Source organism: Ambystoma mexicanum, chromosome 11 (assembly GCF_040938575.1).
Source record: "Ambystoma mexicanum isolate Mex_15411 chromosome 11, UKY_AmexF1_1, whole genome shotgun sequence".
Classification (NCBI taxonomy): domain Eukaryota; kingdom Metazoa; phylum Chordata; class Amphibia; order Caudata; family Ambystomatidae; genus Ambystoma; species Ambystoma mexicanum.
The window spans coordinates 1,325,697,933-1,325,724,623 of record NC_090934.1 but is presented as its reverse complement, the minus strand read 5'-3'; the positions used below and the strand labels follow the sequence as shown (position 1 = coordinate 1,325,724,623).

General features: G+C 43.9%; 1 protein-coding gene and 1 long non-coding RNA gene across 2 annotated transcripts in view; both read left to right on the top strand.

Annotated features, from left to right (window-relative positions):
* The window catches only part of GNB5 (G protein subunit beta 5), a 458,941-nt gene that overhangs the window by 335,691 nt on the left and 96,559 nt on the right, over positions 1 to 26,691 (top strand). The gene's annotated exons all lie outside the window — the stretch shown is intronic.
* On the top strand, positions 8,283 to 15,927 carry LOC138504379 (uncharacterized). Its single transcript, XR_011279830.1, has 3 exons — positions 8,283 to 13,658; positions 13,768 to 13,912; positions 14,227 to 15,927. It is a non-coding gene; the product is annotated as an uncharacterized lncRNA (long non-coding RNA).

Sequence of the window (26,691 nt, the reverse complement as noted above, 5' to 3'; positions counted from 1 at the left end):
CTTGTTGGTGAACCTCTTCGCTTCCTTGTAGACGTCGTCGTCATCATCGGCCGCAGGTATTTCCTTCAAACCAGCAAAAATGCGCTGTCCTTCAATCCCCAACGCATTTAACAGCATCGCCCTCTTCCTCACGGGGGCATACCGCGTGCCGCCCATTGCTTCCAGATAGGTGGAGAACAGGGGCTCCCACTGCATCCATGGAATTGCTGGTGTCGCTGGTGACGGGAGAAAGGCAGGGGGCGGTGTGGCACCTTGCATGGTGGGGCCGTGGGGTTTTCGGTATCCTCGTCACCAATTATGTTGTGGCCTTAAGGGACGACAGGACGCTGTAGTGAGTTTTACCCGACTTTATTAAATGACAGCTGGTGTGGACCCTTATGTGTCCAAGTTCAAATCAAGCACGTACTTACAGTTCAGTTAAGTTCAGGACTTCCCCAGTTGAATCACTGAGGGAAGTGTGTGCACTATGATGGCACGCTGTAAGCTTCTAGGGCCCCCAGGTAGTCTCCTGTGGCTGTGGTGTTACACACTAGAAGCTGTGCTGTACGGCTGCTGCAAGTTCTCACTTTCTTGGCTCCTCATCAGGAGCAGCGCTGTGGTGCGACCGCTTCATCTGGCGGGCTGCCAGTTCTGAGGCGGGAAACGTTTTCCCGCGGAGCGTGGGCTCGCAAGATCACGTTATGTGCGATCTCGCGAGAACACGCTCCCGCGATCGTGTGACATGCCCACACCCAATAGATAATAATTCACTATTGAATTTCTGCCTTAGTCTGCAGAAAGAGACCTTACATGTGAAACGTTGTGCTACCTCCACACAGCAAATAGAGCCAGATTCAACAAATGCAGTAAATACTCCAGACACTGTGGTTAACCAATCCAAATTTCTTGACCGGATGCAGATTGCACAAAAAGAGTATATGCATCCTCTCCTGCACTTACCACATCCTTCTGATCTGAATCGTCAGAAGAGGACATTCAACCTCAACCCGAAATATTAATGATAACAAAGGCACTGTTGTCCCTATGTAATAACCTGCACAAAGAACAGCAGATAATCAAGGAGTGTCTCCTGTGCCTAGTGGGTACGGTGCTGGAGTCGGGTGACACTGCAGTGGCTACTCAGAATAGGGAAAATAGTGTGGAGCGACCACCTCGGGATTTAGGAGAACATACCTTTATTATAACTAGAAGAGACACCAATGAAGAAAATTCAGTTAATGAGACGGCTGATGATATACCCAGTGAGAGGTTTGTGCAGAATACTGAAATTTGCCAGCATAGAACAGTGATAAACGTGTAACAAAGAAGAAGGCGTGCAAAGTCAAAAGGTTGATTGCCTCGACTAGAGAAACAGCGGTAACGAGGAAGAGGGTATCAGCTGGAACTGCTCAATCTCTGGCAAACAACATAGTTATTTACATTATTTGTTTAGAAACCCCAACCTAGTAAGAGTTAATACAAGTCGATAGATTTCCCAGTACATCTGCAATGATAATTAAAAATTAAAAAGCCCCCAATATCGGCATACAAAGAAGTAAATAAGAAAATAACACTTCTTAAAATGGACGCATGGCTGGGCAGGAAATCTAACCATGACCAAGTCACAGCAAATAACACAACTTCTACGGACAATTGTCGAGTAGTAATCAATAACACAGAAGAGAGAGGGAAAAGTACAGAGTATGCATATAGCAATTGGAGGAATTCTAAACCTTGTGTAATAGCCAATGGGTTAAATAAGACATTGAAAGAACAATGGGGCGCCAAATACTTGTCCAGAAATGTGAGGATATAGGAAGCCACAAAAAGTAGCCTATTTTTTAAATAGACATAATAATGTATTGTCACTATTACGAACTGAGGGTGATTACATTAAAATGGAGCAGTCGGAGTACATGGAACGGATGAAGTACATGGAACTATTGGAGTGAGCCCGATCTCAAACACCTAAGGTAAACCACCATATCACATCTCCATGCTTACTCTCTTCTTTACACCACCACTCAAATAGAGCGTAGCGATACTATGACACCATTCGGTATAGCTGTTCCCATACCATCATCTGCCTCATACTCCCCATCACCCTAACTAAACACTGCTGGTTGCACACCCTCCAGCCTAGGCGTTCTCCACCGGCCTGATGTAGCCAGAATCGGTCTGGATAAAAACCAGAACTAACACATACTCTTGATCTCCCAACCACCACAACTACCGCTAAGAAGCAGCTATCACACGAATGCTACACCAGCTGCACACATATCCGGTGCGCACATGCACCTTTCACTCTATCTATTCTCTCTACTGACTTGAACTTCGGTTCCTGAGGCCGTTCAACCTACCAGTGCCTTGAGACCATACCAATGGTACATAAGGCGCTATATAAATGCAAAGTAACATAACATAACAAAAGACATTTGTTTGGTAGAGGTACTCCATTCCCACACTGATGTGAACTGGGCGGTTGTACACATGGTTTCCCCAATAGTGACAGAGTTAATTATGCGGCATGCAAGAGAATTAAGGGATATAGGATACATAATCGAAAGAAAACAGGAGGCCAGTACAAGAAAATAACAAGTTACTTAGCCCTGGTAACGTTTTTTCGACTGGATGTTCCTCCCACTTATTCCTCATCTTATGATATGATATCTTCCAGCTTCAGCTGCTTTGGAATTCTTTTTTTCGGCAGAGGGCGATGTGCGTCGATGCGGTCGACTCAATGTCCCTCGAGGGCGATGTCATCGTCGGTATATATAGCACACGCAGTGCCCCTTGGCTTCTGTTCCATTTTTACACCTTCTTCATGCACAATTACAAGCCTCAGTGAGTCCTAGACGGTACTAAACTCTAGAGCGTAAAATGTAAAGCCTGGAAATTCTACCGCGGGGTAGACTGGCTGGGGCAAAGAGGAATACATGGGAGGAACATCCAGTTGAAAGAACATTACCAGGGGTAAGTAACTTGTTCTTCGAATGGATTGTGTCCTCCCACATATTTCTCATCTTACAATAGACTCCCAAAGCAGTGTTATGTTTTGGAGGAGGGAGTAAGAATTTTCAATTTCAAGATTTATCATGGATCGAATATAAGAATGCTTTCCCAAATCCTCCTTCCTGGCTAGAGGATGAATCCAGACAGTAAAGCTTTGTAAAAGTGTGGATGGTAGACGAAGTGGCTACTGCACGAATGTCTTTTATCGGCACCCCTCTTTGAAGAGCGGCAGATATTGCAATGCCACTTGTGGAATGGGCTCTTGGACTTTCTGGGGGATCTTTCCCAGCCAATCTGTAGCACTCTGTAATAGCCAGAATTATCCATCTGGACAGAGTTTGTTTAGTAACCGGAAGTCCCAGTTTATGTCCAGTGTACCCAACGAAAAGCTGGTTATGTTGACATATCTTTGTCATCCGAGAAATGTAAAAGCTGAAAGCCCTTCTGGGATCAAGCCTATGTAGCCTATCCCATTACTTGCCAGAATGAGGGGGTGTATAGAATGTTGAAAGCACAATTTTCTGGGATAAATGGAAATACAACAACATTTTTGGCAAAAAATAAAGTTTAACTCTAAGGACAACTGTATCTTTGTAAATAAATGGTAAACAGAGTCTTACTAGATAAGGCCTGAAACTCACTCACCCTGCAGGCTGATGTTAATGCAACTAACAGAATGGTTTTAAATGTTAGCAGTCTTAGTGGACATGAGTGGAGTGGCTTAAAGGAGCACATATCTGAAACTTTAATACCAGATTAAGATCCCAAATTGGGACTTGAAAAAGTGTTTGTGAGCTCTTTAAGAAATTGTATAATCAACAGTATTTTGAAATATGATACCTCTTCGGAGGTGCACCTGAAGATTGAAAGCCCTGCCAAGTATCCTTTAATAGTCTCAATCTGGAGCCCCACATTAGCCAAATGTAACAAAAAAGCCAACACCATAGGTGTATTGCATTGAAAAGGGTCCACATCATTTTCCCTACACCAGCTGCAGAACATTTTACAACAGCAGCAGCATAAGGATTTCATTGCTGACCTTCTGACTGAAAGCAAAATCACCATTAAGTCCTCCGGTAGGTCCCAATTCTTATATCTCAACCTCTCAGAAACCATGTGTGAAAGTTGAGTGTCTTGACCTCTGGATAGAGAACCCGAACCTCCTGTCTCGAGAGCAGGTCCTCTCTTTGTGGAAGGCGCATTGGAGGGCAGATGGAAATGTCCAGAAAGTCTGGTTACCATGTCCTCCTGACCCAGTTCGGAGAAATTAGGATCATGGATTTCCCAAAATTCCTCAAACTCCTGATCACGTCAGGAATGACGGAGAGTGGAGGAAACGTGTATAGAAGTGTAAACTCCAAGTCCACTACGAACGCGTCCCGTAGAGCTCCTCTTGGGGGAAAATCCCTGGAGCAGAACAGTTCGCACTTCCGGTTGTCACTGGTTGCGAACAGATCCACTTGAGTGGTTCCCCAAAGGGCGAAAATCTCTTGAAGGACTTCTTGAGCTAGTTCCCTCCCATGGCAGACTGTGCTCTGCCTTCTCAGAGCGTCTGCCGCCTTGTTCTCCTCTCCGACTAGGTGAACTGCTCATAGGGAGACTCCTTCTTGAATTGCCCAGAGCTGCATTGCCTCTCTGCGCAATGGTAGTGACTCTACGCCTCTTCTCTTGTTGCGGTCGTACATGGCCACCATGTTGTCCATCATTATCAGGACATTGCTTCCCCATACAGAGGGCAGAAAGGCCTTCCGAGCTAGTCTGATTGCCCTCAACTCTAAAAGGTTGATGTGTAGTTTGGACTCCAATGGAGACCAACAACCGCTGACTGATTGTTGGTGTGAGCTCCCCACATCGTGAGTGAGGCGTCTGTAACTACTATTATCTCTGGACATGGTTGCAAAAAAGGGTATCCCTTCAGAATATTGTCCTTGCAGCCCACCACAGAAGATCCTATGAGACCCTGTTTGGAACCTGAAATAGGTCTGACATTTTGATCAAGAATTGAGATTTCTGTGTCTAGTGGGTCCACTGAAGGGATCTCATTTGTAGGCAAGCCTCTGGCACCAGGAAAATACAGGATGCTAAGAGACCCAGCAACCTCAAAAGGTCAATGGCCCGGAAAACGATGGGCACTCTGGAATTTGTTGACCATCTGCAGAATGTGTTGGTTGAGCCCTCCCTCATCTCGGGGTGGCGAGGCTTTTCCCAAGGATGCATCCGGGACCACTCCGATGAATTGGAGTCTTTGAGATGGTATCATGTGGGACTTCTTGTAACTGAGGGAGAAGTAGAGTCTGTGGAGAGAGTGGTGGGTTATGCTGAGATGTTCCAGAGTCTGTTCGTGAGAACAAGCCCTGATCAGCCAATCGTCCAGGTAGGGGTAGACGTGAATCCTCCCTCTCCTGAGACTCGCTGCTACAACCGTCATTAACTTGGTGAAAACTCTTGGCGGTGGGCAGCCTAAATGGCAGAACTCAAAACTGATAACAAGAACTGCCAACTGTGAACCACAGGTACGTTCTGTGCTTGGGATGGATCGGCTCATGAAAGTAAGGGTCTTGAAGGTCCAATGACACCATCCGATCCTGGAGCTGGAGGGCCTGAAGTTTCTGATAAAGTGTGACTGTTTTGAACTTGTTCTTCCTAAGGAACTTGTTCAAGCAACTCAAGTCCAGAATGGGTCTCAATCCTCCGTCCTTCTTGGGGATTAGGAAATAGGGAGAGTACCACCCTTTGTTCCTCTTCGTCACAGGTACTCGTTCTATAGCACCTTTCTTTAGCAGGCTAAAGATTTCCTGCACAAGGAATGGATCTGGAACTCTGAAGGGGTAGCTCTCCGGTGGATGGTCCTGAGGCCTCTTTAGAAAGGGGAGGCAGTAACCCTGGGCTATTGTTTCCACCGCCCATGCATCTGAAGTAATGCCTCACCATTCTTGCAGATGCAGTGAATCTTCCAACAACCGGGGCCTTGTGGGTTAAGGCCTCAGAGAGGTTTTGAGGTGGCTGAAGCAGCAGCTGATGGTAAAATAGCTGTTGCTTGGGCAAGCAGCTTTGCACTTCTCCCTCGTCCACCACAAGGGAATCTTCTCTGACCCCTTTGAAAACCAGTCCTCTTGCCCTTCCAACTGAGGAGTCGAAGCAAAAGGACTGACCTCTCCAAGATGATCCACTCAGATGAGAGAGTTGTGGCTGCCTGATGGCGGCTCCAAGGGATTTGACCGCTGCCTTTGAGGTCTGCAGCTTCTCTAAACATTCAGACTTTGCTGTCAAACAGCTGTGTGCCATCAAAGGGCATGTTGAGGATCCTGAATTACACGTCTGGTGCAAAACCTGACTTTATCAACCAGGCAAATCTGTGTATTACTGTGCTTGCCACCATGGCTCTGCTGATGCTATCAGCTGAGTTCAATCCTGATTGTAGAGACTCGCACATAGCCTCCTTGACGATTTTTAAATTGCTCAGGAAACCATGTTTCTCTTTCCATTGGGGAATATGGTCAGCCGCTATAGCTACATAGTCCCACAGGGTGAATGTGAATTTTGCTAAAGCGAAAGTGGCATTTGCAGACTTGAGCACCATGCTTCCAGCAGAAAATACCTTATTTACCCAAGTGTTGAAATTCTTATCATCTCTTTCTGGTGGGATGCTAGGGTATTTAGCCTGTTTCGAGGTAGATATCGCTACGTGAACAACTAGGCTTTCAGGTGTTCGGTGTTTTGACAGATAGCAAGGGTCGCTACTAGATGGCCTATATTTCTTGGTGAGGTTTTTGTTCACCACTGGGCTTGACTCAGGAACCTCCCAATTTGCCATAATACTTTTCTGAAGAGCTACATGAAAAGGAAGTATGGGATCCTTTTGTGGACCTTTATCCAGAATATCTGTTAGGTCGTCTTGCTCAAACGGTGGAGCAGATCTGTGCCATCCAAGAAAGTCAATGACTCTTGTCATCAGGTGCCTATAAGAGGCATCAGCATGGTATGCTGGGTGTGGCTTGCCAAATTCCATCTCAGGTGAAGTGTCGACCCCTGCAAATTTTCATATAAATCATTTACCCTGGATTCTTTCGAAGCAAGACTCTCTGGGACGTTAGGTGTGCTGAATTCCAATCCAAATGGTGGATTATCATGGTCTGAAGGTTTGGAATCCTCAGAAACTGAAGATAAATCTTTCTTTGGTAGAGGTTTATAAGATTTCTGAATTTCCTTAGGCCTAGAAGGTAAAGGTGTCGATGGTTTTACCAAAGGCGTGGATGATTTCGACACGAACAGTGTCAACGACTTTGTCGTCAATGGCATCAACGGTGTCAACACTAAAGGCATCAACGTTCTCAATGACATTTCCATAGATTTTGTCTTCGACAGAGCCCTCGAAGGGCTTGACCCTCGACTTGAAAGAGTCTTCGATGATTTCTTGTTGTGTCGAAATCTCAAAGGATCTCGAGGGGTCTCTGGCTTACATCCTGAGCTTGAGGGCCCGTGGCATGTAGCTTTAGGAGTTTCCTTCTCTGCCCTAGGTGGCTCAACGGTAGCATGGCTTTTTACCTTCTCCTACGAGGGAGTCAAAGCCTCTTTCTCGCAGATTTTCAACATTTCCTGTCTGACATTTTTGCACTCAGCTGGAGTCGAGGATTTAGTTGGACGGGTTATACTTCTCTGCGGAGAGGAAACAGATGAACTCGAAGAAGGGGATTTATGTGTACAGGCACGTTATAAATGACTTATCATATAATGCCTGTTCTTCGACTTCCTCAAACATGACAATTAATGGTGGGACCCGCTTCTGGAGCGTGAGCTTTTATTTACCTTTTCCTTAGAAGAGAGTCACCTCTCAACTCGTCGGATGATCGTCTTTTCGATGGAATCATGGAAGGGGATTTAGTAGGGGGCCTACCCGCCGCTGGTTTCCCTTTATGCTATTTCAGAGCCTTACTGATAGACTGACAAGATTCACAGTACCCACTTCCCATTGCCTGACACCACAGCGCCACAGACACACCCAATGGGGGTCCGTGAGGGACATGTTGGTGCCGCAGTTGTAGCACTTTTTGAACCCAGTCGTTGGGTTTGAAGGTGCTGAAGAAGATGCCATCATACTCAAACAGAGTATTCTCATAGAAAAAACAGAAGGGCGCAGTAATTTTTCAAAGCATTAGCTATCGCGGAATAACAGAACTGAAGCCAACAGGCACTGTGCGTGCTATGTATACCGACGATGACATTGACTCGGAATGGAAACCGTCGAGGGACATTGAGTCGACCGCATTGATGCACAGAGCCCTGTTCCGAAAAAAGAAATTCCAAAGCAGCTGAAGCTGGAAGATATTGGATCATAAGACGAGGAATACGTGGGAGGACACAATCCATTTGAAATAAGCAAATCGTATAACACAGTCAAAATTGTTCCCAAGATGCCCCAGGTGGATATTAATACGTTGGTGGAGAAAGTCCTGGCAGTTCTTGGTAAGAACTGCCAAAATGCCCAAAATGTTGTTATCCAATTCCAATCGAGTAATGATCTGGAAACAATGGCATGATTACCCCCAGTGACAAAATCTGGCATAAAATGGCTGGGTTGGAACATCAGGGATTTGCCTAATTTACTTGAAATTTACAGGATCTCGAATATCTTTTATTCTCTGACATTTTCTTATTAAGGGAGAAATGGATGGCTGAAAAGTATCTTTTAGATGGTTACCAGATTATCCAGTAAAAACCCTGGTATGATGGGATGGGGCGACCCACCGGGGGCCTCATCATTGAAGTTAAGAATCATAAACATCCAGGCTATAGTAATCACAGTTGAAAATGATTAGAAGTGTCAGAGGATATTGGTAATGAATGTACATAATCCCCCATATAACATTATGACTGATACTATCACTAAAAGGTTCAAGGAGGTTATAGATTGATGGTTCTTTGATAATACAGAAGGACGCTTTTGCTCTTGTGGGAGGACTTAAATTACCAACGATTTACTGAATATGAACTGATTGAAGGTAATCGGTTGAAAATGGCCAAAAATGGCTATGTAGTTAAGACTCTGCTTCTGTCTACAGAAGAATTAGAATATAACCCTGGAAACTTACTGTCACTAATTTTGTCATATGATTTGGTGCAATTTATCAATTGGCAAGACAGGGCTGACACAGAACCTTATACTTGGTTTAATGGGGAGGAACACTGATAGATCGACTATCTACTAATTAATCGACAAATGTATGACCGCATTGTTGAATTTAGACAATCTCAAACATGTTTCACTGATCATGTTATACTCCAATTTGGTTATTTGCACAACATAGTAAAGATCCATAATAGACTGTCGGGGGAATACCATATTGATGCTGCTGGAAATCATGAAACCTGGACTGAAGATAATATTCATACTTTTAATGAATGTATTTTAGGTTTTTTATTAAGTGATGTTGTCTGGAATTTATAAAGTCTTAATGAATTTTAGACCATGTTGCTAGTATCCTCCATAGGTATATGCATAAGAGGCAGAGAAAATGTTTGTCTACAAATAACAGGAATAACCTTATCAATGAAATGGCAATTATGGGTAAGAAAAACAATTAAAAGCAGGTATTAGAGAAATTAAGAAGGGGAGTTGGTTTCAGAGGAAGGACTTAATATATCCCGACTCAAGTGCTGATACAATAATTGGCTGAGAGTCCATAAAAGATACACAGCCACGGCCCAATTTCATATGATGTTTAAAATACTTAGAACTAACGATAAGAAGAAATTCTGTTCCATGGTGAAACATGACTCCTTACTTAATATAGACAACAAAGAAATTCATCCTATTTCAGAGTCCATACGGATAACATTTATACAGGAGAAATATTATAAGGAAGATAAGGTACTCTTAGAAGGGCAAGACTAGAAGATGGCGTTTTAAAAAAATGCCCTAGGAATTAATTACAGAGGGTGAAATAGAGGAGGAAATCAAGAAAATGAAATCTTCAAGGGCTCCAGGCCCATATGGTCTTGCTAATGCTATTATTAAAAAGGACCCAACAGTTCGGACGATAATTATAGCAGGAATTATTACAATAGTTAAGTCCACGGGAAGGGTCCCTATTAGCCAGACAAGATCTATAATAATACCTATATTTCAAAAAGGACCAAGGGATAGTCCCATTACTTACCGTCTTTTAACTATGATTGACTCCATTGCAAAGCTATTTACAGCTTTTCTTCTCCAAAGGATAAATGACTGGTTAAACACAAATAATTTTCAAACTGGGTTTAGAAAAGGGGCATGTACGACAATTAATTTATGGGCCCTAAATTATTTCATTAGAAAAAACACTGAGTACAAAAGGAACAATATTTTACATTGTCTTTGTAGATTATGAGAGCACATTTGACTCAGTGAATCGTCAAATACTACTTGAAAAGTTAAAGACATGGGGACTAGATCCTCCAGTCTTACACTTTATCAAAACGCTTTGCAATGATACCAAGGTGCAACTCAGATTAAATCTAGAAGGTCTATTGAGTACCTATATTATTACTAACCTTGGATTAAAACAAGGTTGTAATCTTTCACCAATGTTGCACAACTTAAATGTCACAGATCTGAAGAATGACCTTATAAAGTAATACAATTTCCCTCCATGTGTTTGAACCAACCCTGTTAACTGTTTGATGTGTGTGGATGATACGGTCTTGCCAGACTGTACCCAGATAGGGCTACAAAGGAGCTGTACTGTACTACAAGCACATGCCAGCAGGAATAACCTTAATATACATTTTAAAAAAAACATAACATTATGACAGTGAAAATGGGGAGCAAGTATCATAACAAATTCATCTGGAAAGTATCAAAAGAATGAATTGATGTTGTGCACAAATACTTGTACTTGGGTGTGAATATTATAGACACTCTTGCAACTGATAGTTTTGCCTCTGGTGTGATCGCCAAGGTTCTCAGAAAATTCAGAGTGGTAAAAAGCTTTATGGCACACAAAGGGGGATATTCTACAGAGGGACTACTGGAAATGTATCAAACACGCATTGTCCCTAGTGCTTTGTATAGTCTGGAAATGTATCTGGATAAAGAAACAACTTGGTTGTCCAAGTTGGAAGCTAAACTTTGGCAATCTTTACTAGGGCTTCCTCAATCTACACCCATAGAGATTATTCATAGTGAATTAGGTTTATTGGGTATGCATACCTTGAAAAAGGTACCGATTGGGATATTGTTACTAAAGATCTTAATAGAAAAAGGAAATGCAAGATCGATGTATTCCTTTTTCCTGGTATATTAATCCCCGGTTTGGTGCAGATAGCTCGCAAACCTAGGTTGAGTGATATTTACTGCTTTTTTGATGAAATAGACTTTGAAGTCATTTATCCAACCAATTTAGGGATAGCTATCAGAGAACTCATACAAAAAGCCCTAACCTGGGATAGGAATAATAATATGAGGATACTAAGCAAAAGAAGGACCTTCACTAACTATGTCAATCACATGTTTCCGAGAAAAGGTCCTTTAAAATATCTAGTCAAAGAGTATAATGCAAAGATTAAGAGATTTCTCCTAATGTTAAGACTATAACATTTCCTGACTTTTGAACGCATGGGTGCATAGACAAAGATCCTGTTGGAAAGCAGGTTATATTGAATTTTCTATAAAGAAATAGAGACATCAAGACACCTGCTTATGGGATGTGAAAAGTTGGTAGAACTGTACAAAAAGGTATACCAGAGTACCAAGGATATCGGATTTATAGAGTGATCAATCATGGTCATATATTTATTCAGCAGAGAACTGTGTTTTAAATTCTAATATCTTTTATATCATATTTCATTAAAAAGTTTATTTCGGAAACATATATAGTTCCATAAAAGCTTCAGCATAAATACATCAAAGCCTAGATAATAAAAACATACATTGCAGATATAAAACACATATAACCACAAGATTCATGTATAACAAATCTAATAAATAATAATAAATCATGTTTCCAATGAGTTCAGTAAACACTCACTCAAACTCAAAGCATTCTTTAAATACAATAAAAGTGTCCAACCAACACATGGTGAATCAGCCCACATCCAATCGAATAAGGCAGGTTCAAACTGTAAAAAACCCTGGTCCTGCAAAACTAATTTTGATGTGGACTCCCAAAGTCTTGAATATGCGGCAAAAAAATAAGAAATGTGCCATATCCTCTGTAGGCGAGTTACACAAAAGACAAGAGCGATACAAGGACCAGGTGGCCAACACATTTCTCAGAAAAATACAGTCAAAATGTGCCCTAGTTATAAGGACGCGCTGATAGGGATTCACTGCCCATAGCAAATACTTTTGAAGGCCGGGCCCTGCAATAATCATATGCATTCTATTAGCCTGTTTCAATATCTCTCCAGACTCTCTTTTCTCCACCAGATGCTGGTAAACACTATCCAAGCTCCAAGAGTGTCAGCCGGAATAGTACCTGGTGGTATTAGTCACACAACCTTCTAGTTATGGCTGGTGACAATGGACATGTTCTGCCAACTGTTGTGTGATTTCTCTACCGCAGGCTATGTCCATAGCCCCGGTAGTGCATAATAGGGGCATCCAAGTACTAACTTGGGGGCATCGTTCTTTTTTCGCCATTTCTAGCATGGTTGTTCTTTGTTAGCCCTTCTTCTACCATGTCCCTGCCTATGCTGCAGTGTGTCTGGGCAGGCAGGAAGCAGGGTAGGAGTTTTACACCCTTCTTCTACCATGTCCCCACCTAGAGTCCAGTGTGTCTGGGCGGGCAGGAAGCACGGTAGGAGTTTTACACCCTTCTTCTACCAAGTCCCCGCCTAGGCTCCAGTGTGTCTGGGCAGGCAGGCAGGAAGCAGGGTATTAGTTTTACACCCCCTGTACTTTGCCAGAGTGAGTGAATAGAACCAGCTCCCACTGGGTGTCTGGCTGTCCTGATTGGACAGCCATATCCCCCTTTCTGTAAATTGCTGAGAGAGATTGCAGAGGAGTGTGTTCTGGAACTGCATATAAGGTGAAGCTCCTGGAGCGAAAAGCAAGTCGACCATTGGAAACTGAAGTAACTGAGGAAGAAGACAACCGGAGATGCCGGCAGACCCTTTGCAATGCTGTGAAGAGACTATTTCTGTCCTGACTCTGTTATTTTTTCCCATGCGGTGGGACTACGTAGCTACCACACTTGGCTGGGTTAGCTGGGGGCCGAAGGCAAGATAGGTTATGACATAGTTTTTAAAGAGAAAGAGACCATTAAGGTGCCGCCTCCTAATCACGTGACTTATTGGTCATGTGAGGAGGCGAAATCCAATAAAAAGCTACAGAATTTAATGAAAACAGGCAGAAACGGACACCAACCGGAGAAAGGAGTGTTACTCGAGCGAGAGGACAGCCACATGTGAGCAGCGGCTGTAACCCCGGACAAGGCGGCAAGCGCAAGTTTGTTAAAGGTAAGAGCATAAAGCCTTTTGGTGATATCCCCACTCCAATTTTAAATGAACAGCGGTACGAAGAAGAATCACAACCGAGTACCTGATGTGCCTCTCTCTATTCTAGAAAACGCTATACAGAGTCGTCCCATCCCACGTGAGAAAATTAAGAAGATTTATCTAAATGAGGTGCGGCACGGGATAAAGTCAACTATTAAATAGAACAGGAATCCACAAAGTAACCACGCTAGGTCAGTATAAAGATATGCATGGTGGTTTTGAGCACGATGAACTGACAAATAGAATAAATATCAAGCCAGGCTACGCCAATTGGTTCACTTGTGATTTTGTCATAAATAGGAATGCCTCCCAGTGATCGCAGATAGTGGTATCCAGTTGAGAGCCAAGTACACCCCAACATCAGACAGACTTTGACTTGGAAGAGGATTGTGAATCTAGGGGGATCCCCCAAGACGACACATAAGAAGAAGTCAGCCTGTATAAGGTAAAGCATATTCATAGACATACTTGGACAACTTAACTGTACCTCGTGATTGGGTTAATTGACTATAAAGTTGTGAAATATTCAGTTCCGTAGTTAAAGATTAGACCTGAAGTGATAACAGCATGGCTTTGGTCTTGAAGGACCTAGTTGCAGACAGGGTGTGAAGATATAACAGATGTAAAGGAGGTGATGGTCTAAGTAATGGCACCTTTCCGCTGATGATTGACACATAGCAGGTTGTGCATAGTATAAATGTCGACCGGGATATTATTTCGAATATTAAATTTCGATTATCCCACACTTGCTTCCCACAGTGTATTCGTTTTTGAAGGTTGGACCTTAAAGAAAAGTGCGATGGGATCTCATTGAAAGCTGACCCCGCAAGAAATTAAGTCCACAAGAAGACTTATACGATTGTGCATTTAATTGAATGTTGTGTAAATTTTTCCCCTGAAGAATTTCCTTGTCAATAGTGTATAAGTGTATAAGGAATGAAACATGTGTTGGTATGAAAGTAAGCATGAGTTTTAGGAAGAATAAGTGAAAGGTTTTTACGGACTGGGTTGCTTGTCTCGACAATAGGGGTGAGCAACTTGTAGATCCAGGTTAAGAGATGAATTTTGTTAATTGTTAAATGGTCAACTGTTACATGAGATTAAATGTACACAACGATATTGTATGGCAATGGTGCAGATATTGTGATTTGCATACTATCTGAAAAACTCCTTTTTAAAAAAAGATTAAAAAATTGGAATTGTGAAGAAGAAAAGATAAAAGAAAAAAAGTTTTTTTACTGTTGAAATATGAAAAATAAAATACTATTTTTTGATACAATGTGGTGTAGTATGAGAATTTAATGGCTACTAACCTCATACAGTAAGATTGAACCAAATATGGACTTGGGGAAGCAAGGGACCGAGTGAACATTGTGTATTGTTTAAGAGTTCTGTTTATAGAGGGCTGTTCACTATCGGTCATAGGAAATATTACCTCTAGTCTCTCTTATGTTTATTGTGTGTCTGTTATATATACAACACAGGAACTCTGAAGAGGATGACTCATTCCCTTTGAATGATGGGAACAACCTGCCCCAAGACAAATTTTAATTTGAGCCATCTCCCGAGGTCCTGTGACTTTCCAGAGCTGCAGAACCACAATACGAGGAGACCGGCGACCAATTTTAGGTTCATCATTGTGGAAAATCCAAATTCATCCAAGACTTTGCTGGTCCCTCAAGGACACTCCAGAAACACAATTCAACTCATCCACATCCCCTGAACAGAGTGCAAGACTGCAGGAACCGAAGAAGAATGACCGGGTGAATCACATTCTTTGTTGGTGCTGCAGAAAAGGTGCCAAAACTGCAGTGTGACCAGAGAAGTTGATGAACGCTGTGATAGAGGTCCTCCCTCGAGACTGCTTTTCGTCATCAGACCAAGGAATCCAGAGGTCGGGTCCAGAGCTGCAACATCGAGGAGCATCCAGCAGCAAACAATTTCTTCTAACCAAAGGTACCATGAGGAAAAAGGTATTGCTTACCTTACTCCAGAAAGTCGCTACAGAGCATTGGCATGCATGTAGAGGTGCCCACGGCAACCCCCTCTTATCTCTGACCCAAGCTGATGCTTGTGTCGCTTTAGCGAGTCCTTTAACAGGGTCTCCAAAGTTGATTGTATCTTCTTGCATCTTTAATCCTAAAAACTAGTAAGTATCCACAGGAACCTTTGACTTCTGCTGCTTTACAAGACTTTAAGCCTCTCCGAACTGCCTTTTAGCTAGGGTTGCCTTTTGATCTTTGAAAGCCTTGTTGTGCGAAGAAACTGCCTCTAGAAACTTAAGCTCTGCTCATATTACACTAACCAACTGTTTTCCTTCCTATAAATCACTATCTTGTATGGTTTTGCTAACCTATTTCCATTACCGTGTTACTTTGTGGTTGCATGTTATTACCGATAATATGGTAGGCCTTGCTCAGCAACTACCAACTAAGCAGTGGCCTTTTGAAAGTATCTGAAAGTATGCCTATGTGTTTTGTATTATTGTGCTAACTATTTAAAAACGAATCTTGTATAAATATAATAAATCTATATTTTTTTTAACACCTTTATTTTTATACTTTTATAAGATAGACAGCCATTTTAGACATTGCATAGTTCAAGTGTTAGTAATGACCTGGGGAGGTGCGCAGGGCTCATTTGAATTCAAACATATATACATATGCGCGCGTGGCACACAACAGGCATGTCATTTGTATAGCGTCCTCATCCCTTCATGGTACCCCTGTGGCATTACCCCTCCTTTTGCTCTATCCGTGATAGGTAACAGCGAAGCGGGCCCCAGATGTCATTTGGTCGGCGCGCTGCCATGGCCGTTGCCACGTATCTCTCCTCCCTTTCATTAACATACATTAGTTCCTAAAGTCATTCAGAACATGCAGGGGCCAGTTTAAATTTCCAATTTTTCAGTATGCAGTTCTTCGCAACAATACATGCAATATTAAAGAATCAGCTAACAGTTATCGAGACCATCCCAATATCCCCAAGCAGATACTTAGCTGAAGACATATCTGGAGGTATATCTACTATTTCACGCAGCATTTCTGCTACATCCTGCCAAAACCGTTTGACCAGTGGGCAATCCCTGAACATGTGGTATGCGTCCACCCCTGCCCTGACACATTTTCCACATGAATCCGTCACATTCGGGGAGAAACTTGCGAGCCTAGCCAGGGTGAATAAATCTATATTTTTATATTAATGTAAGTGTACTTGTTCGTTTGATGTGCATTACTAACCAGGTTCAGTGTACTTGCCTACAGCTCACATCTTACTCTTATGATAAGCCTGACTGCAATGCCACTCTACCAAGGTTCCTGAGTAGTATTGACTGATACTAAGAGTTGGAGATCTACAAACCACTGGGATAGCATACTAAAGTCTTTCCTCCAAGTAGGACTTTAGGAAAACTCCCCCAACAACCGGTTGTACCCTGAGCATACCCATTGCTCTAGCAACTACCTCCATGACCGGCTGAAATCTCATAGTTTGTTTACACACCTGTGGTCCAGGGCTGAAATTGGAGGCAAATCTCACTCCAAGAAAATCAAAACTTTCGACTCTAGGTATCGGCTCTCCACTGCTAAACAAGACTTGAAACTACTGTGGTGGACCCTTTCCTGGATGGAAAAAGTGAATTTCCCTGGTATGTCCTCAGAAAAATGCCATTGGCAGAACACAATCCATGATCATGAACAAAGTTGCCAGAACCTTAGTCCCTCGGAACATACTCTGGGGTCTGATATGATCGGTCAAGAGAGCAGCACCAGGTTCTCGTTGTGCGAAGATCAGCGGTAGGAAGGGAAGTGCAGCTAGAATGAGCCCCTGGCATAATATTACCCAAACTACACACAGATTGTGATGGTCAGTCTATACCATCCATTTCCGCCAGACACTCAAAACTATTATTGAGCGATAAAGAGGGGGGTCGCACAAAAATCCTGACGGGCTACTCCTACACAACCAACACCCTCTGTATGCAGCATCTCCCAGAGACAATTAGCCCTGAGTGAATCCAGCATACCTCCAGTATCCCTTGCCGTAATGACTTTTCAGCACCATACATCAACTAAATTTGCCAAACCACCCATAGTCATTCACACAGGGTAGAACCGACACAAGGGTGCCATTGTGAGAAACCAAAGGGTGTATAACTTTCTAGACCCCGGGGATATGTCTCTTGGGTAGCCAGGGTACGGCCATCGCCTATGGATCCAGACCCTGGGGGTGGACCAGTGTGGGAGCATCACCTGGGCGAGGGATCTTCAGGGAGTGGGGGTGAGGCAACCGATGGTGAGACGCGGCATTCCCCCCTTTCCCGGAACCCATCATACCCTATTTTTATCAGGATTCACTGTGGTTCATCAGCTCTTCCGTCATGTTATTTCACAAGGAAACCTTGTCATGCGTCTACTATTTTCATGAATGCACGGTTGTTGCCTTTTTCTAATCGCAAGAAATGCACTTCTTCAAGATACAGTGCATGTTTCTTGACATACACAGCGATCAGGAAGCATGCGCCCTTTAAGACACAATGGCGGTTGCCAGGGAGACTAGGGCAGAAACATTGAGGCTACGTCGTTGCAAGCACGTTCCATCACGTGCCTTCAAGGCCTTTTTAAACTCCTCCTTGCCGCTTTGTCAGTGCTTCTGATTTTGGCTGAAGTGCGCTATGTTCTGTATTTGATTCTTGGATTTCCTGATCTCTGGCCTGTTTTTTGGACTTAGTTTTGCCTGACCCTGAACTGCTCTGAGTTACCTTTGTGTATTCCCCTACTTTGATTTTCCTGAACCTTGCTTTGCTCTATTGATCTTGCCTGACTTCCTGTTGCTGAACCCGGAACTCTTCAACTGACTCCCAGGTCTCTCATTTTTGGATTGGATTTGCTTATCTTGTTGCCGACTCGGACTGCCTAATGGACTACCAGTAGTTGGATTCTTACCTGTTATTTATGCTGCCCAGTAAGTCCGGAAGCTCCTCTCTCGTTTCATTCCTGGTACGGACTAGAGACTTCCTGGTACCCAGAGCGTTGAATGAGAGCGTCCTTGTGCCGTTGGGTTCTACATTGAACTTCCTGGCCTCTAGGCGTTTGCATGCCGTCGGGAATAGTCCTGTCACGTTGTGGAGGCTCCCAGATATTACCTAAGCAGCGTATTCTCCCTCCCTGCTGTTATGCAGTCGCTGGATCTTCTCAAACACAAGTTAAGGAACCATTCCTCTTCTTATCTTACTTTTCTGATTCTCCTACCATTTCTCATCCTGCATATATCTGTCTTGTCGCTATGCAGATACCTCAGACCTCCTTGCAATCCTGTTGACTATCCTGTATTGCCAGACAGTGCGATGTTCTTCATTGCCTAGAATAGTACAATTGAGGTTGGTGCTTATTTGGATGTACTATTATTGTTGCATACAGAAAGACAAAGAGTGTTGTTAACGTGCCTTTTCCTTTTCGGCTATAGGAGGTCTGCTGCTCGTGTTTGGGTCCATTCTTCCAAGTAATAGATCCCTTGGTATTGGTTTTTATATCCATACACAGGGTTACATTATTAGGTAGAAATGTTCGGCTATACGACGTGGGCAAGTAACAAGGCATTCTTGACAATTTTATAGTATTCTTCAATGTTCCAACCCCCCTCCCCTTTCTACACAAACACTGGGCAGAGGAAGAGGATGACTGAGATTAAAGAGGCTACCACTTGCATATCTCATTGGACATGTCCCATTAGTAAGGTCTGGCAAAGTCAGGCACTTGACCTTAATCACATACATCTGCTAACCGTTAGCTCCCCCCACATGGATAAAAGGCGGAACATAGAGACACACTCTGAGCAAGGTGACACCCGAGAAGGAGCAGATCTTTCGGGGTAAAGGTGAACCCACTGGAACAGGACGACCGACTGCGGGATCAGAGCGTAGGGTAGGAAAACCCTGAAGATCCCTGCAGGAGGTCGTTGCCTCTGGGAATTTGTGAAGGATATGCAGAGAAAGCCAAATCCCAGACAAGAAGAAACCTGCATTGTGTTTCAAGGGTGCCAGCGACCCTCCCGGGTGAATGTCAGAGTTGGGGAGGTGAGGCCAAGCCTGTGGTATTAACCTTGACTCGTGAATCAAAGCCGCTGAAACAAGAAAGGAATGCACACATTTGGTTCCTTTGCATACCCATTCCCCTTTAAACACTTTTTGTATAAGAGATAGGGCAGGCATTAGGTTTTGTTAATATAGGCCATTTCAATTTGACAAAGACTGACTAGGACTATGTTTTATTTATTATTTGATGGTAGAGACTACTCCCATTGAGCAATAGGGCAATGTAGGAGTTTTTCCAAACCCCAAGAATGTAATAAATGTTTTGTAGCTCTTGTGTCAGTGTCATACTTGTGATACCATGCCTCCCTTACACCACCCACACCCTCCCTGTGTCAGTCACCTTTCCCAAATTAGAGTGCAGTACATACCCCGTAACACAGGCTTTGGCGAATGTCAGAACAATACATTCCCCTTCCACCTGTTTGCGGGTAACACCCACCCAGGGGACCCTTCTGGCCCTCAACAAATCTTGAGGATTACAAGGCTTAGCATGTATGTTAGAATAAATCCAATTAATTGATTTATTAATGAAAGAACTATAGTCCTCAGGAACACCAGCTGGCAGCTTGGAAACATTGACCATTACTGCAACAAGAGGTAAATCCTCCAGAGGCAGCAGCAAAGAAGTCTAAGCCACCTTCGGATCGAAACTATTCCCCATGATCTTGTGTCTCTTGTGGCTCTGGGAACACCCTGATAAAGTTGGTGGATCATGAACCATCACACCAACCTTTACGGAACAGTTGCCTTTAGATAATGGTACAGACATGTCCAATCATTTAGCTTTGGGGCGCTGAGCGACCGGCTGACTGATAGAACCATTAGGTCCTTCAGTCTGAGTACACTTCAGAATGGGCACTGTAAAATGAACAACACCCTTCTTAAAATCATTCGCAAGTGACCACAAATGGTCATCCAGAATAGAACGGTCAACCCCCCACCCCTTGATGGCATCCCCCACAGCATTGTCCTCACTTACTGCATCACTCAGGGCACTGGCCGAGTCAGTTCTCCTTGAGTATACCACACCCTCCCCTCCTCTGCCCACAGGCATTAGAGCATCTAGGGCATCTGGGGGACCAGCGGACAAATCACAGAAATCCGGCGGGGGGGAATACACTGATACTTAGGATTAAATCACAACCTGCCTTACGTGGGTACTGAATGTTATCAGAGGTAGAATCATATTCCAGAATACCGCCCTAATTAACCATAGAGGTCAACACTGACTCCACAATTTTCACTGTCTCCACCAAGCAGGTTTCTATTTCTGGTAGCCGTGGTGAGTGGGAAACCAAGGGAGCACTTGAAGACCGTGATGTCGGCAAAATGGCCCTTTCTTTGGCCTTGATATTTTCATCCAGTTCACCTGTTGCCTTCTGTATATAGAAATCGAAAGTAGCATTGAGGGTGCCCCACTTCTCCTTCTCCCTATTCCATTTTGGCTTCTTTGGCACCCCCGCACTGCATTGGTCCCCCCAGGCTGGGGAGGACTCATGGTAACTTTTCTCTTGCCCATAACTCACCGCCAAGTGCAGGCAGCCAAGCAATAAGCAGTCTCTATAATGTTTGGACCAAAATGCCAAGACGGCATCTGTCCTCAATAAAACAAATGCTGCAAATTCATCCACTTAACATTCACTTGCAGGTACATTAATTTGTAACACGTTTATGCGGTACGCCATCTACCTGGATCTCCACCATACACAGGTCACCAGGTTAGCAGGCCAGAAGACATACAGGCCTCGTGATTTCACATTATCCTCGCAAAGACTGCCTAGCCCATCCGAAAGCAGTTAACAGGCGATGGGTCCCGGCAGGTGCCCAAGCAGCAAAACTGCAAACAGCAAAAGCTGGTACCGCCCAGCTCCCAGCCACACTAACTTGCTTATTTCCTAGGCACCTAGACTCCTAAAACTTCCCAGCGCTCCGGGCTCAAAGCAAACACGCAGGCTGCAGGCAGTCAGGCAATCAAAAGGGGAACAGCAGGGCAACAGCCTGCCCCGCAGCCAGCTCTGCAGCGCTCTCTTTTATGTATGGGAGGAATTCTCTGGAAAGCTCAGGGATGATAAATGTGCACTGATTTTATAGTGGTTTTGAAGTGTATGGTAAGATCTGAAACGCAATGCAATGAAAAGCAATCTGTAGTTTGTTTGTTTTTTTGTTGTTTATTTGTTTATTTATATGGCGCACCTGACCCAGAGGTATCTGGGCGCCTTTACACAGTACATTACAAGAATATTTTCAACTTTAGTTACAGCCTAACCTAGAGAAGGTTAAGAATCATGTTACATGTTACAGGATGGTACAAAGGAAATACAGTAAACACAAATGCAAATAACACAGATGCAGATGCAGGATAATGCATAAGAGAACAAAGGAAATAAAACACCCATATACACAAAAATTAGGATAATATATGTAGGTAGCGGGGAGAGGTTACAGGGTCAGTCTGGAAGTCAGCAGCGTTAAGATGCAGGAAGGTCAGCCTAGAGCTAGCCATGGGTGTCATTGGTAGTGAGCCATTTTATGATGTTGTGCCTGAATAGGTAGAAAGGTTGATTGGCACGTAGAGGGGTGGATAGGGCGTTCCAAGCCTGGGCTGCCATGACCGGGAAGCTGGTCCCAAATGCCTTCTTTAACTTGAATCTAGGTACAACAAGTCTTGCTGAATTGATGGTATTAGTGGGGCGGGTCGAGGAGTGTCTATTAATTCTCTCAGATAAGTAAGTGGGGCCTGATATGTTAAGGCATTTATGCGTAAGGCATAATGTTTTCCGTAAGATTCTATTTGTAGTATTGAGCCATTTGTTTTGTCTCCTTACATGTGAGATATATTCTCTCCTGGGTATACCAAGAGTGGCTCTTAAGGCATGATTTTGCAGTGTTTGGATTTTGTTGATGAGGTATTTATTGGCCCCCTAGATAGAGAGCATTACAGTAATTCAATTTTCAGAGGAGAATTGCCTAGCATTTCGGTGCTGGACTGCCCCAGGGCAGGACAAAGACTGATATGTTTGGGATATTTCTTCTCTGTGAAAGATAGTGAGCTAAAGACTCAGGGTAAGTCTCTTGTAACCAGGACTAATGTCTGGCAGAGAGACTCCCAGGACCCCCCCCTTGTCAATTTGCATATTCAAGTAACTTTGGGTCTCACCCTAAGTTACTAGGGGAACCCAGACGTGGCCCCTTGCTCACTATTCTTAGAGAGGCACACCTCCTCCCTACTGATGAGGTCCAACCAGGCCGAAACACGTGTCTGGGGATGCTGTTGGTACTCTTGTTCAGAGGAGAATTGCCTAGCATTTCGGTGCTGGACTGCCCCAGGGCAGGACAAAGACTGGTATGTTTGGGATATTTCTTCTCTGTGAAAGATAGTGAGCTGAAGACTCTGGGTAAGTCTCTCGTAACCAGGACTAATGTCTGGCAGAGAGACTCCCAGGACCCCCCTTGTCAATTTGCATATTCAAGTAACTTTGGGTCTCACACTAAGTTACTAGGGGAATCCAGACGTGGACCCCTTGCTCACTATTCTCAGAGAGGCACAGCATCTCCCTACTGATGAGGTCCAACCAGACCGAAACACCTGTCTGGGGATGCTGTTGGTACTCTTGTTCAGAGGAGAATTGCCTAGCATTTCGGTGCTGGACTGCCCCAGGGCAGGACAAAGACTGGTATTTTTGGGATATTTCTTCTCTGTGAAAGATAGTGAGCTGAAGACTCTGGGTAAGTCTCTCGTAACCAGGACTAATGTCTGGCAGAGAGACTCCCAGGACCCCCCTTGTCAATTTGCATATTCAAGTAACTTTGGGTCTCACACTAAGTTACTAGGGCAAACCAGACTTGGACCCCTTGCTCACTATTCTTAGAGCGGCACAGCATCTCCCTACTGATGAGGTCCAACCAGACAGAAATACGTTTCTGGGGATGCTGTTGGTACTCTTGTTCAGAGGAGAATTGCCTAGCATTTCGGTGCTGGACTGCCCCAGGGCAGGACAAAGACTGATATGTTTGGGATATTTCTTCTCTGTGAAAGATAGTGAACTAAAGACTCTGGGTAAGTTTCTCGTAACCAGGACTAATGTCTGGCAGAGAGACTCCCAGGACCCCCCTTGTCAATTTGAGTAATTCAATTCGGAAAGGATGAGTGCTCTCACAAGGGTGGTAGTACTTATTTTGGATAAAAATGGTCTGCATGCTCTAACAAGCTTACATGTGTAAGCTGCGGTGGAAGCCATAGAGCTAACTTGTTTATTGAGGGCGAGCGTATAATCTAGGTAAAAAACTAAGGTTTTTTCTTCTTTAGCCACTTTGATAGAGTTACCATCAATATTAAATGAAGTGTAGTTCTAGCCTAATTTATTAAGGTTGGGCATGGAACCAAGTATTAATAGTTCAGTCTTGTCATCATTCAGGCAGAGGCCATGTGTGGCCATCCATGCCTGAATGATGAGGTATATTTTATTCACCAAAGCCAGGTCCCTTTCATACTCGCCCGATAGGGGAATGAGGATCTGGGTGCCATCTGTATAATTAGTGTAGGTGACACCTAGGTTATCTAGGGCATCGAACAGTGGCTTTGTGAATATGTTATATGGTGTGGGGCAAACACAAGAGCCTTGTGGTACACCACAGGTTATTGGTATAGGTTTGGCTGCTGCTAGCGGAGATAAAACACGCATGGTCCTGTTATTCAGGACTGATTTTATCCAAGTAATGGCACTCTGCGAGGAGTGCTTTTCCCGAGGATAGATGGCTACAGAGGACTTGGTGGTCTACCAAGTCGAACGCCGCTGAGAGGTCAAGGAGTAATAGTAAGGCTGTTTTACCTTTGTCCTTGAGTTTGTCAATCTGCGTTTATAGGTCGATTAATGCTGTCTGTATGCCGTGCTGGGGTCTGAAACCTGATTGTCGGACGCCAAGGAGGTGGTTAGGCTCTAAGTACTCCTGAATTTGAATGTATGCCATTTTATCGAGGATCTTAAGTAGAAAAGGTACCGTGGTGATGGGCCTGTAGTTGGTCGGCATGGAGGGGTGTAAGGTCGGTTTTTTCAAGAGGGGAAAGACCCACAATGCTTTTAGGTTGCAGGGGACAGTGCCTGAAGTGAATGATGAGTTGATAAGTTTAGTGATGAAGGGTGAGAGTCTCTAGCGGCATCTTTGATGATTTGTGCTGGACAGCTGTCACCTTGGCAGTTGGATGATTTAAGAGATAGAATAACTTTTTCCACCTCATAGATAGCCACTTGTGAGAATTTGAACTGATTCGTGGGTAGGGTAGATTGGTGGCTGCTGTAGTTGAGCTGGGTTTGTCTGTGCTGAGTAGAGAGGCTTTTTTGACTGCAATTTTGTTTTGGAGTAATGTAATTTTGCACTGTAAGGCGTTTTTTATGCTGGTGCACCAGGGCTTGTCCTTGTTGCAGTCATTTGTCTGAGGGATGGGGGCTTCCAATTCCCTGGGGATGGTAAATAATTTTCTAGTACTTGAGCTGGCTTTATTAATCCTTTCTTTATAGGATTCTTCTTTGGCATTAATGATTTCTTTTTTGTACGTGGATGCTAGGTTAATCAGGTTGGTTTTATTTTCCTCAGAGGGGCTAGTTTTCCAGAGAGCCTCCAGTTTCCTTTTTTCTTTTCTCAGAGATTTTAGCTTGGGTGTAAACCATGTGTTCAAGTGTGCTTTTTGTTTACTCTTCCTTATCTTAAGTGGTGCAATTCTGTCAAGTGCTTTTGTCATGGCCCCATTGTAGGCAACTATCAGGTTATCCGGGCTGGTTGAGTTGGGAAGTAGATCAAGAATTGGTAGGATAAGTGCAATGATTTTATCTGCCGGTTTGTCCTCTTTATTCCTTGTGGGGAGGGACAGTGCCATAATAATAGACTTCGATTTGGGGGTGGTGGCTGGCATGGTGAAGGAAATCAGATAACGGTCTGTCCAGGGTAGGAGTGTTATAGATGTGATGGCTGTGGTACAGTTGTAGTCAGCAACCCAGTCAAGGGTTTTACCTTTATTATGAGTAGCTTGGGTCACTCTTTGTGTAAACCCTTGTTCACTTAATACGTTAGCAATGGATTGGGATTGGTGATCATTGGTGTCATGGGGCCTCATTCCGAGGCTGGAGCTATCCATGGAGTAAAGAGCACCATGGTAAGCAACCATGGAGCTATTTACTCCATGGAAATCCGGCATGGTGAATGGAGTAATTACCGGTCCATTCCAAGGTTGGAGGGACCGGTAAGTCCCCATTCACCATACCGGTTCCCCATCCCCATTCCTGCCCCCATAGGGCTCAATGGGAATGGGGAAAGAGTAAATTACGGCACCGTAAATTACGGTGCCGTAATTTACTCCAAGGTCCCTTTGCGGGTTGGATTTTTAACGCCTGCTAAAAGCAGGCGTTAAATGCCAACCCGCAAAAGGGAACTCGGAATATGGTGGTAAGTGTTAACGGTCACCGTTGCCATTAACGGTGACCGTTAACCCTTACCTCCAGCCTCGGAATGAGGCCCATTGAATCCTAAGTTGAAAACTCCCAGAACAAGTATTTGAGAGATCAATTTGGTATTCTCAGAGAGGAGGGCAGAGAGGTCCTCTTCAAATGTTCCAATGGGTCCTGGTGGTCTGTAGATAAGATGCATAGTAAGGGTATATTTGTCGGAGATAAGGAGTAGAGCTGTGAGTAGTTCACATGAGTTCATATCTGGGGAGGGTGTGATTCTCAAAGCCAAATCTGATTTGGCGATAAGAGCAATAGCGCCACCTCTGGCGCTAGTTCTGTTTGCTCTAATAATGTCATAGTTGTCTGGGATGGCTAGAAGAAGGGTGGGACCAGCGGCCGCATGGAGCCAGGATTCAGTTATGGCAAGGAAGTCATAGTTCTCGTTATGGATCAGGTCTGCTATTTCAGTTGGTTGTGCTACTAGGGAACTAGCATTAAGTAGAGCACCTCTGAGGTCTGGGCGCGTTGTGACACTGTGGGGTTTTAGTTGTAGTTTTAGTGTGATGGCAGGTAGTCGTGATAGGTATGGTAGGTGAGGTGGCTTGGTATGTGTTAGGCAAGTGGAAGTAGGGGCTAGGTAGGTGTGCGTTTTTAGTGTGGATTTGGGTTACCACAGTAGTCTTGTTGTTTATA